The sequence below is a fragment of the Musca domestica genome, unplaced genomic scaffold, assembly GCF_030504385.1.
Source record: "Musca domestica strain aabys unplaced genomic scaffold, Musca_domestica.polishedcontigs.V.1.1 1, whole genome shotgun sequence".
In the NCBI taxonomy this organism is placed as follows: domain Eukaryota; kingdom Metazoa; phylum Arthropoda; class Insecta; order Diptera; family Muscidae; genus Musca; species Musca domestica.
Genome location: NW_026712114.1, coordinates 22,471,728 through 22,485,605, shown reverse-complemented (window position 1 = coordinate 22,485,605; position 13,878 = coordinate 22,471,728). Strand labels below are relative to the sequence as shown.

Genomic DNA, 13,878 nt, shown 5'->3' with positions numbered 1-13,878 from the left:
TGCAAAGACGATAAGTAATTTCTTTTCTTTTTTGGGGGGCTGTTTTTGTCCCGCTTAAGAATGTTTATTTACAAATATTTTAATGCGCGGTATATGGAGGGAATAAGGAATGCAAAACTTTTTCCTTCAAATTTAAGGAATTTTTCTTAAAAAAAAAAAAAAATATATATATATTCCCTGAATTATGTGTTTGATTTCTCTTTCGAGACGAGCTTAATGATCTGAATTGTTTGAATTTCACAGAATGACAAAAATGTTACTTTTTCGATACTTCAATTTCATTGGGAACGAACTTCCCTGATTAACTTGATATTAATTTATTTTTCTTCAAAATTTGGAATTAATACCGCACTTGGTGTTCCAGTGCTGATGAATGATCATAAAAGACAGAAATATACGCTTCAATGATTTTTTAAATGTTTTTGTCAGTTTTGAATCATCAAATGCGTTTTTTCATTATTTTTATTGTCATTATTTAAATGAAAATGTCGCATGCCACAATAAATGCCAATAAGGAAGGGTGGAGGTAGGCCATCGGCACGTACGACATACACCCATCCATCAGTGGCCTAACCCAGACCGCTGTCATAATTGTCTCTTCTTTTTTTTTTTTTTGTCTTTCTGTTATTGTTATATCATTGTCATCAGTAATGCCAGTCAATGTTGGAAGAGGGTTAGAGACCCATGATTTTAACTAATCACCCACTAATTCCACTTTAAATGATGCTCATACTTGGTGAATTTGAATCAGTATTGTAGCAATTGTGACAAAAGATAGAAATGGAAAGGAAAAAGGGTAAGATAGGTGAGGCAGAGAAATTCACTGTTAGCTAAAAATACTTGTCATGAAGGGGAACCCTCTATTAATCAGTGGGATAGAAATAATATTGTCTATTTTGTTCTGTTACTGACGGTATACACCGAAAAAAATTAATGTTGACAGTATATTAAAGCCGGGTATCAATCGATACTTTATACCCTTAAATTCAGAAATATTTATATACATAACCATAACCATAACCATATGAGAAAGAAAATATGTTCACAAAAGAAAGTGGAGATTTAAAATAAGCCTACGATTTTTAACCTGTAAATCTTGAAACGTATCGAAAAAAAAAATTCCAAAGTTTTTTCGAAATAAGGTAAATTAAATTACTTCAGATTTGTGTTTTATTGCCCGGAAGTCCCCATAAAATTTAATCTGAAAATTCACACTTATGATGTCCTTGATTGAAAATTGCAATTTTTTGAGAAAGACTTCGCAATAATGTTACGAATACATTTTGTAATTTTTTAATACGAACTCTTTGAAAATCCTACTATTTTTGACAGGATATTTTAAAAATATTTTAAAATGATATATACCCTCTCTAGCCATATGGCTGAAGGTATAAAAAAAAACTATATTTATACCCTCAGCCATATGGCTAGAGAGAGTATATATCATTTCATACGGTTAAAACGTGCCTCATCGAATTAAAGATTTTAGACTCTACATCTCTTTGGACAAAATCCGTTTCAGGACATTTGGTGTCGATCTAGCGATGTCCGTCCGTCCGGCTGTCTGGCTGGCTGGTACTCACGAAAATTGTCGAAGGGAGTATACGATTTGACCCAAACTTGGTATATCGTAATATTATTGTCAAACTTAGATCGAGTTCGGCGATGGGCAATGTCGGTCCACTTCTTCTGGTATCTTCCCCACAAAATGTCAACATGTTCAAAGAAAATAATTTTCTGCACAGAAAGAGAAAGGATGATCCGATTTTGCTACAATTTTGCAAATATTAATATTTTCATAATTGCTAGATCAGGTACAAGAATGGACACTATCGGTCCACTCCATCAAGTACCTACCCCCACAAAGGGTCAACATTTTGAATAATTATAACTCCTAAATGTGATGTAAGTGTCCGATTGTCTTCAAATTACACACATCACATTTTTTTATTAGCACAAGTCTGGTGTAATAATATAATATAACGGTCCACTGCTTATGGTGCCTCCCCTACAAAGGGTCAAAATTTTGAATACAGGCTAAGATAAAAATGTGCAACAAAGTCAAAAGCCATAATTTTTACATTTTTTTAAATATTATTCATTCAATAGCAAAAATGTCGGAAATAACATCAAATTTCAGAATAAGTTTAGATATTTTTCGAATTGGTCACCTTTGGAACGAATCATGGCCTTTAAACGGTCAATGAAACCGTCACACGCTGCCCCAATGTTGCCCTGGGGGATTTTGGCCCATTCCCGGCGAAGCGCTTGCTTGAGGTGATCGACACTTTGGTTTTTTTTTTAGTGCTTTCCAAAATACTCCAGACACAATAGTCCAACAGATTGGTATCCAGAGATTTTGGTGGCTGGAAATGAAGCGAGGAACACCATTTTGTAACCATTCTTGGGTGGCGCGTGCTGAGTGCTGTTGGACTGTCCAAGGTCTGCGGCCAAAATGACCAAGGCTTTAATATACCCTCCATAATATTTTCGCGATAATATTCGGCATTTATTCTGATGCCACGGTCGATTAATACGAGCGGAGGGCGACCATCAGCTGTCATGGCAGCAACACCATCACCATCACAAACTTAATATAACCTTCATACCATGGTGCAGGGTATAAAAATGATTTTTTTTGCTAATTAGTCCTAGAAGAAAATCTTAAACAATCTAAAGACATGTTTAAAGTATCAATAGAGTTTACCTAAAGATGTATACCCTCAGCCTATATTGCCTATAGACGAAACGGCTGAAGCTAGAATCTTGAAATTTTGCACCAGGGTCTGTATTGGCGCTTAGGCGGATTTAGCTAGAATTGTGAAATTGGAATAGAACCACTGATGGAGTGAAGGATAGATGCACCAAAGGGTTTTTGGAAATTCGAACTTTGGAACAGTTTTAGAAATGCGAACTATAATTGTACGAACTGTACTTAATGTTAATAAATTTGGAACAGTTTGGTTAAGGGAAAACGGAAGATGCTGAAATGTTTAAATTTGGTGCTTTTGGTGGCAGGTTTGCGATGTGGTTTCGGAAATGTGTGCTACAATTGTACGAAAAGTACTGGATGGTAATAAATTTGGTACCGGGTAAAGGGATGGAAATGCAATTCTGAAATTTGATATTAAGATTATTGATGGTGTCTGTATTTGAGATTTGACAGTGGTTTGGGAAATTCTTCCTATATTTGTACAAAAATTGCTGAATGATACTAAATTGAGTATTGGACGAAGGGATAGAGACATTTGATATTGAGGTCTCCTTTGGTATCTGGAATTTAGATATAAAGGTGGTTTTGGAAATGTGTACTATAAGTGTTCGAAAAGTATTGTTACTAAATTGGCCATTTTAAATTTTATATTGCTATGACTTTTGGTGTCGATGGGGTACATATTGAACTAAAATAAGTGTCATAAAGCTGAAATAAAACTTATATTTAGAATATAATTTTTTTGGAGATTATTTTACTCCTTCATAAACAATTCTGACATTTCCCTGGGCAGTTCTTTCTCTCAGTGCACTTTTATTTTTCTAACTCCCCCATACAAATATTTACTCTGGAACATCTACAATTCCGCATATTCTGCTGTACTTTTTTCTCTCTTTCGTTTTATTAAAAGTTCTATTTCCATTTAAATTATGCAATACGTGTGTAGATTTCGAAATGACATTTGGTTTTTTCTTCGTGGGATTTTTCCTTCGCTTCGCTTTTCACTGCTTTATTTGTTGTTTGCTCTTGACTTCGTTTTGAAGCACCACCACTCCATGGTGGGTTATGCCAGCGCCAAATCCATATATTCAACCATAATGTGACACAAGGGGTAGTCAGCCAGCAGATACTCTCGATGATGATTTTTATGGATTTGTGGAATTGTTGTGGGATCAACCCCGCAGAGAGATGATAGTTGCTGTTGTTGTTGTTGTTGGTTTTGTGGTTCGTGTCGATGTTGTTTGATTGGTTTGACTTTTAGCTAACGCCAAGATTACTGAATATATTTTTTTTTTATCGTGAATATTTGATGAGTTGACATTTTCCAAAAGAGTTTGATGATTGATATTTGAAGGAGCGGAGTTGTCTCTGCGAAAGGAAGTGTAAGTGGGGTGGCAACTCATTTGGCTGATGGGGAAAGAAATTTTAAAAATGTAATAGTTGATGTGTTAATTTATTTGACTGTGCGACATCGTTCTGTTGATGAATGGAAAATACCACATGACCGTATCTTAAGGATCAATTTTTATTCTGAATGGACGATTTGGATCAAGTTTCCCCGGAATCCGCACATTTTAGGTATCTAATGTATTTGGCAATAGTACTCATAAAAATACAATGATTATTTTGCCCGGGGAAGCTTACCCAATATACAGGGTGGGATAAAAAAACTGCAACAAAGTCAAACGCCATAATTTTTACATTTCTTTTAATTTAATTGACTGAAAGCCAATAAGATTAGATTTATTCGAAATGGTCACCTTTGGTACGAATTATGGCCTTCAAACCGCCAATGAAACCGTCACACACTGCCTGAATGTTGCTTTATGCGGTATTTTGGCCCATTCCCGAGGAAACGCTTGCTTGAGATGTTCGACACTTTTGGATTTTTTATTGCCAACCTTGCTTTCCAATATACTCCAGACACAATAGTCCAACGGATTAGTATCCGGAGATTTTGGTGACCATTGTGCGCTGGAAATGTAGCGAGGAACCTCATTTTGTAACCATTCTTGAGTGGCGCGTGCTGAGTCCTGTTGGAATGTCCAAGGTCTGCGGCCAAAATGTTTACATGCCCAAGGTTTTAATACACCCTCCTGAATATTTTCGCAATAATATTCGGCATTTATTCTGATGCCACGGTCGATTAATACGAGCGGAGAACAACGATCGGTTGTTATGGCGGCCCACACCATCACCATGGCCAGCGCTTGAGTTCTGGTGGCCAACCGAAGGTGCACATTTTCAGATGAAGTAAACACGATAATTTTGTTTGTTTACAAACTGCTGGGCAGCGAATGTTTTCTCAATGGAGAAAACCAAATTCGACAGTTCACCACTTGCGGACAGTTCACTTCACTACTTGCACTTTTTGGAATTTCAATGGCTTTACCCCGAGCTCATTTTTCAGTATTTTCCGAATGGAATATTGCGATATGTTCAGCTCACGAGCCATTTTCGGCCACTGCGACGCGGATTTCGATCAAGTCACTTTTTTACTTTTCGAGCCACTTCTGTTTATGTTGCTGTTTTCTTCCGTCCACTTCCTTGACGTCGGGTTACGCTCCAGTATCACAGTAACGAGCGATGGTACGAGACACAAAAATTAGCCACGTGTGGTTTTCCAGCCAAATATAAAGAAATCACGCTTGAATTCCATCACGAATAACTATTATTTTCTGGAAAATTCTCACCAAAATGTTTTTGTACTGTTGTAAACAAAATTTTGATACCTTTCGGGAAAGATAAGAACAGGAATAATCATTTTTGTCCATTTTCATTGACTTTGACATTGCATGGCATGACATTGCAGTATGTCAAGTTTGGATGATATCTAACACTTCCTTCCATTTAGTTTTCAATTGAATCAATAGAAATGTTCTAAAAGATTTATCTCTAGATAAAAATACAAATATTGGATCCCTAGTTTGCATAGCCCAAAATTTATTACCGAATTGGCGTAATTTGGTTTTCTGGCTTGGATTACAGGTTGAGATGAAAAAACTGCTACCATCCTCAGACTACTGTTATTTCTAAGTCACCCGTCCGACAGCTGTTAAGATTATTCCAGTGACAGCTCAATATATTGTTTACAACCGTACAAAATCATTTTGGTGAGAATTTTCCCGAAAAAAAGTTATTCGGGATGGAATTCAAAGTGATAGTGTGATTTCTTTATATTTGGCTGAACAACCACAAGTGGCTATCGTTAGGGCACTCCAGCATCCACTTTTGTGTCTCCTACCATCGCTGGTTACCATGATACTGGTAGCGTAGCCCGACGTCAAGGAAGTGGACGGAAAAGAAAAGCAACATCTTCAAAAATGGTTCGAAAAGCAAAAAAAGCTACTTGATCGAAACCCGCGTCGCTGTGACCGAAAAATGGCTCGTGAGTTGAACATATCGCAATAATCTATTTGGCAAATATTGAAAAATGATCTCGGTGTAAGACCATTGAAATTCCAAAAAGGGCAAGAACTTACACAGCTAAAGAAAGAAAATAGACTCAAAAGAGCTAAAGAGTTGCTTCGCTTGGCCGAAAGTTGTGAACTGCCGAATTTGGTTTTCCCCGATGAGAAAACATTCGTTGTCCAGCAGTTTGTAAACAAACAAAGAATAGTGTTTACTTGACGTCCAAAGAGGTCAGCTGAAAATGTGCGCCTTCGGTTGGCCACCAGTAATCATGCGCCGGCCATGGTGATGGTATGGGTTGCAATAACAGTAGATGGTCGCTCTCTGCTCGTATTAATCGACCGTGGCATCAGAATAAATGTCGAATATTATCGCGAAATTATTCTGGAGGTGTATTAAAGCCTTGGACACGCAAACATTTTGGCCGCAGACCTTGCACATTCCAACAGAACTCAGCACCATCGCACTCAGCACGCACCCAAGAATGGTTACAAAATGAAGTTCCTCGCCTCATTTCCAGCGCACATTGACCATCAAAATCTCCGGATACCAATACGTTGGACTATTGTGTCTGGAGTTTTTAGTAAAGCAAGTTTGGCACTAAAAAATACCAGTGTCGATCACCTTATGTAAGCGATTCTTTAGAATTTAAAAAAAATAAACTTGTTAAGCATAATGTTTCTGGAAAATATATTGATCTCCATAAAAAAAAATTCAAAACACAATGAGCATACTTCTATTCCAATAATTTCAATTAGTAAAACAAACCAATAAACTAAAAAAAACACTTGCAACAAAATAATACAAATTTAAAATTTTCTACATTTTCATTCAGTAATTTGCTGAATAAAATAACAATAAATTGTGTGCACAATTAATTTTCATTTTAAATTAAATTCGTATTGAAATGTGAACAAAAGCTCTTATCGTCCCACACCAAATCTGGCTTTGTTGGTCATGCGAGTGTGTATTTGTGCATTTACTGCTGATGCTGCACAATTCCCAGCAAGCAAAATCTATCCCCCAAATGACTTAGAAGTCACGCCTAAGCGATTGAAATCATCGCGTCTGATATCGCTTTCTCACCCCGGAAGGATCATCCTTCGGGAAGAGATGAACCACGCCCGCGATAGTTTTCTAAAAATCGTGGAAGTCACTTCCTCGATAGTTATTGGACGTGAAAAAACAAAAAACAAAAAAAAAAATTACTCCAGACTTAAGCATTTATTATTTTTTATTGTTATTGTTACGTTTTCCAATGTTAATTTACATAGAACTCTTGCTTATTAGATGAAATATTCAAACATTTTTTTTTCGTTTTAAAAATGTGATGTCTGGATTGGGAATCGAACCGAGGTGTTCAGAGAGCAAAGCTGGCATGCTTACCACTGCGCCACAGTGTCTTATATTCCTCAGATAGAATAAAGACTTATTTATGTTAAATTTGTGAATGATTGTAAACTATCACTGTTTTATCCGATGGCAATCACTACATGCGCCACTACGTAGTAACTACGTTACGATAGAAAGTAGACAACAGTAGTTTTGTTATTGTAAATGTACATACTATCGCATTTAATAGGATTAGAAGCGTCGCAGAAGTGGCATCTTAAAATGGAAGTGAGTCACACACTTCCAAATGCTTGCTGGGAATGTTCTGGTTTATGTGTTCGTATGTGTGAGTGTGTGAGTGTGTGTTTGTGTACATGAACGATTTTTAATGTTTTGCTTTGTTGCTACGTTTTTCTTTTTTTTTTGTCAATTTAAAATGGACTCATTAAAAATGTAAATTTACAAATGTTCGTTTTCAATTGTTTACATATGAGGAGAACACATTGAATTGTATTCGTTCTTTTGTATTTCACACATACACCCACACACCACTCACAAACACTTGTAACTTAATCTACCTGAACATTTCCATTTAACACTGTTGTTCAATTAAATTAAGGAAGATGGGGAGCAACAGCAAAAAAAAAAAATAATGTACAACAACACTTAATTATTAAAACGCGACAATGACTACAGCGGAGATGTAGATTTCTATTATCCATCCATACCAATCATACTCAGATACCGATGCAACCCAACACCCACATCCATACACACACATTGAAATTACAACTGTAATTTTGTCATTTCTAAATAACAACTACATTAGCAGCAGCTCGAACAACAACAACAACAACAACGATGATGACATAACCGACAACGATTTTTTTTCTTTTTTCCCATTCACTCATTTTCACTTCCTTCCGCTTTGATGTAATTTCTCAGGCGACACCCGACGCTTAAGTAAAACTGTAATTGTACAGTTTCTCTTCAAAGGTTGAGGTTTTCCATAACCATCCACCACACCTCTCCGTCATCAGCATCGCCATAAATGCCCATTAGTCTCTCTTCCCAAGCAAACCGAGGAAATTAGTTAAAGACATCGTCCAAGACGAGAGAAGGGGAGGCGGAGGGTTTGGCTGATTTGAAAATAAAACTGACACAGAGAGACCACAACCACACTGTCACCACAATTATCGCCGTGGGTTATTATTTAACGTATCATTAAATACTTCCTTGGGACATGGACCGAGCTGATCTGTATGTACTTCTGTATGTGTGTGGGAGTGAGTGAGCTTGTGTATGCGGTTTCAGATGTGCTACTGAGTATCTATATATTGGTTTATATTATTAATGGCATTGGAATAATGCGATTTAGTGGTCATTTTTAAATAAACATTCCCGCTAATGATGCTGTGGGCTAAATCAAGATTGAGAAGGAGGGTTATGGAACATGTATTGCTCATACTTTAATTAAAAATTTCAAGTATTGAGATTTGGTAAATTGGAGCAATACGGTGCAGCATCATATTGATATAGGCGCTAGTAAGGGTCCGAAGCCCATGATTACGAATTTCATTGAAACATTGATATTCGAAATATTGTCTTGAGATCTATTATGTTAGAACATATTTTTTGCTAACATACCCCTACCTTTATTCTATGACCATTTACATCTGCATTTTGTGGTTTGAGGACTTATTACAAAGATACAACCTACAGGGTTGCCCATATTCGACGGACCCATCTGGCAACGCCATAACTTTTGACAGAGATGTCACATCGCTTAATGACATACCGCGTTTGAAGCGTCAGTCCAAGCAGATTTTTACCATGAACCAATATACTCCACGCGAGCGTTCTGAAATAGTTGAAATTTACAAGAAGTCAATCGTGAAAACTCAACGTGCTTTTAAAACATTAAAAAATGTGAGAAGTGCGCCTTCTAAGAACACCATTAAGCGTTTATTCGAAAAATTTTCGACTGGTAAGGCTCTTTTTAATCCGAAGAGGCCATATAAAAATCGACCAAGGCGATCGGCCGAGAATATCGCTGCCGTACGAGCCAGTGTTGAGAAAACGCCGTTCTCAGCAGTTGGGCATGGCTCGGTCCACTTTACAACGGATTATTCGCATTGATTTGCATTTGTTCCAGTACAAAATTCAATTGACGCTAATAATGTTGCCTGCGGACAAGCCTCGTCGATTGGAATGGGCCCAAAGAGTCATGGGTGTATAATATTAGTAGTAGTTTTCGAACTTTGAAAAAAAAAAAAACTGATGAATTATTGTACAATTTTTGTCCCTTTGTGAAAAACATAGCAAAGGACTAGCCCGAAACATCACATTTTCATGTGAGAAATAATGTTATTTGACTGGGATACATGAAATCAGTAGCTATGAAAAATCAGTATGATCCTGCCCTTTACAGTGGGAGATAAAACAAGTAAGCAAAAGCTATAGCCGTGCGCGGTCGACCATGTGATACCCTACAACACTACAATATGTCCAAATTCCTTTCGGATGATTTCGCTCTTGACATTATGTCACGGAGCACTACAAAGTTATTTCCTTAGCTTTTCGACCAGGGATATTTGCCCAACATTTACGCACTCCCTCGTGATGTTAATTGTGGTGGTCCATTTTACAGCTAAATAAAATCCATTGGTCATCCAAAATACTAGAATTCTTCCCTCTCTTCTCAAGCATTTCGATTGGATTCAATTGTGTGTTTTTTCTGTTTTTGGTTCATTTGAATCCCTAAATATTTTGCGATCATCTCCAAAAGCATGAGACCTCTCTATATTTCCAAATTTAGACTCATCTATATGATTAGCTTGACTACGATATTTGGATACATTCGTCAACGAAATCAGCATAAAAAAGCCAGAAGTTCGACTTTTGCGTAGTGGTCCATTCTATCCGCTGTCATAAACTCTAACTTTATGCGAGATTTCGTGTCCTTTGGTTTCTATTTATGACCTTTATAATGGCTGCAAAATCAGGAACAGCTTTAGTTGTTGGTCCATTTCAACTCCTAAATATATTGCGGACATCTTTAAGAACAATAGGGTTGGCTCTTTTTCTTTTTTCGGTTCATTAGAACCACTAGATATTTTGCGATCATCTCCAAATGCAGGAGGCCTCTCTGTATCTCCAAATTTAGACTCATATATATGATTTGCTTGTCCACGATATTTGGCTATATTCGTCAAGAAAATCAGCATAAAAAAGCCGGATGTTCGTCTTTTGTGCATTTCGGATGTGGCCTGTAAGTAATGCTGGTATTTTTTCACACAAAAGTACTAGTCTATTCTACCCACTATCCTAAACTCTTACTTCATGTGAGATTTCGTGTCTTTTGGTTTCTATTTATGACCATTATACCGGCTGCAAAATCTGGAACATTTTTTGTTGTTGGTCCATTTCAACCCCAAAATACATTGCGGACATCTTTAAAAACAATAGCCCTAACCCTGCCCTTGTGAAATTTTTCGTGAGGATCGAACGATAATTGCTATCTGTATATAATAACCCCAATCTGTGTTGTTTTTGGTCCATTTGAATCCCTAAATATTATGCGATCATCTCCAAAAGGAACATGCTTCTATTCTGGCCCTGGCTCCATCTCCATTCTAAATTTCGTGAATGTCGGGCCATAATTGCGACCTGTAGAGTGATTACAAAATTAACATGGATAGAGGGATGGTCATATATAGCTAGATCGACTCAGTTCGGCGAGATAGGAAGATCCATATATACTTTCCAATATGGGAAACCAATATTTTAATACCCCCAACACATAGTGTTGTACGGTATACAATCTGCAACAAAGTCAAACGCTATAAATAAATGTCGGAAATAGCTTAAAATTTTATAATAAGTTTAGATTTGTACGAATTGGTATCCTTTGGAACGAATTATGGCCTTCAAACGGCCAATGAAACCGTCACACGCTGCCCGAATGTTGCTCTGCGGGTTTCGTTCAAGTAGCTTCTTTACTTTTCGAACCATTTCTGCTAATGTTGCTGTTTTCTTCCGTCGACTTCCTTGACGTCAGGCTAAGCTACCAGTATCACAGCAACGAGCGATGGCACGAGACACAAAAGATTTATTCACATTTAAATTCTGGACTACTTTAACAATAGCCTCTTGTGATTTTCCAGCCAAATATTAAGAAATCACACTATCATGCTGCAATTCAATCACGAATAACTTTTTTTTTTTTGAAAATTCTAACTTTTGTACGCTTGTAAACAATATAATGAGCTGTCATTGCAAAAATTTTAACAGCAGCCGAATAAGTGACTTAGAAATGACAGCAGTCTGAATTTGGTTGCAGTTTTTTCATCTCACCCTGTATAACTGATCCCGACTCCAGCTAAAGTCTTATTAAAGGCGTGTATGCAACCTAAAGCGACTTCAAAACGATTTCATACATTTTGACCATTTAAATAAATTCCAATAGTCATCCAAATGCTTGACTTCTTTCCTGTCTTAAACTCTTTTAATTGTGACCTGTAGAACGACTGCAAAATCTTCAAAAATTTTCGGTCTCTGGTCCATTTTAAACCCACAATTTTTGTGATCGTCGTCCAAATGGACCATGTCCGTTCACATTTTCGTGTAGCCCCCGTATAAGGTACTTCCCAATGTTTGGTATTTTTATGATTTTACAGAAAATGTTTCAAATTTTGTATTTAACGATTTTAATGGATATTACAGCCTATGACCAACAATCGTGTGTACAGCTCCACATATTCGTATTGGCCCCATATAACGGTTCCTCCCTTTATTGGAAATAGATTTGAGTTTCGTATTGCAAGATCTTAATGGATACTTTAACTTATCACAGAAAATTGTCTATACAAGTCCAGTCTTCGTATACTCCATATATTCATTTCATATTTGAAGGTCCTAATGGATACCACAGCCTATGACAAAAATTGCGCATGCAGGCCTTTCCAGTATTTTGGCTAGGAATAAATGATTCAATGTTGCCTTCCAGTGCGCCAATTGACTTTTGACATGACTTTTAACATAGCCCCACAAAAAAGTCCAAATGTGTTAAATCGCACAATTTAAACGTCCAATTGATAGGTCTCGAACGTAAAGAAAAATGTTCACCGAAATTGTTTCTCAATAAGTTCATTGTTACGCGTATTCATTACGCGTGCCACCACCTTGTTGAAACCACATGTCATGCAACTCAAGCTCTTGCATTTTGGGAAAAATAAAGTTGGATATGATCTTTGAACGACCCAATGATGCGACCAGACCATAAACTAACCGCATTAAGCTGTGATTTTTTCTGGATGTCACAGGTAGCTTTTGCAGTGCAATTTACTCTAGGCCACCCATTTAGGTCGATCGAAGCACTTTATAAAGGATGCCGTCTATGATGCATCTTTTAAAGAGTTATTCTCATTTAGACTACAATTTGTGATATATTTTTAAAACCAGTACCAAAAAGATGGACCATGTGTTCACATCTTCTTGGACCGAATCTTGTAAAAAATCACAAATAATGAGGATTGGCCGAACATTCCACATCATAATATTTATATATCATTTCCATAATTTAAAACTTTTCACAGGATTGTAATCTCAAGCAAATTTTAGACTAGAAAAAATGTTGGTTTCCATCACGGTTGTGTGAACTAGCCTTTTCCAGAATGTGTACTTATATAGCAAACTCAATTGCATATCCAAAATTTACAAATCATTTCATCCTTCTCCAAATAACGTTTAAATGTTACCTGCCGTCATCAGCAAAATTTGTTTATAAAAATAGAATACAATTTGTTTTGTTATTGTTGCAGGACTTAATTGGGCTTTTAATTAAACCAATTAAAAAACACAAAGAAATACATTTCCGAGCATTTAAAAATTTTATTTCTATTTGGCGGTATATAAAACAAGGTACATATAAATACACAATTACGGAAAATGTTAGAACAAATATGCAATGCATAACATGGTTTAAGCAGCAAAGAAATTAATTAAGCGATTTAAGGAAAAAAGGTATAAGCTTCACTCTTGGTTCACCAATTATATTTTTTATTTCAGGAATTTATAGCAAATAACGGCAGTTATTTTTGCGATTTATTTCTTCTTTAGTACAGGTATCCTATATGTGAATACAAAACGCCACTTTGTTAACGTTCCATGCAAACGTAGCCTTAGTTTCGGTAAATTCTGCATGTGTGTCCTTTTCTCGTTTCTGTGTTTGTTGTTGTTGTATGGGATTAAAAACGTTGAAAATTCAGTCAAGTGTTTAAAATTAATGTACTCTCATATATCTGTTGAAAACACTCGACTCTGCTCCACATCACACCATACTACGAGCAAACACACACAAACACGCACACATTGTCATATTCATATGTACAGACATATATCCTGAAAACGCCGTGGCCAGG

General features: G+C 36.6%; 1 protein-coding gene across 1 annotated transcript in view; it reads left to right on the top strand.

Moving 5' to 3' along the window:
* LOC131800525 (octopamine receptor beta-2R-like) overlaps window positions 1-13,878 on the top strand; it is a 384,581-nt gene that overhangs the window by 136,109 nt on the left and 234,594 nt on the right. The gene's annotated exons all lie outside the window — the stretch shown is intronic.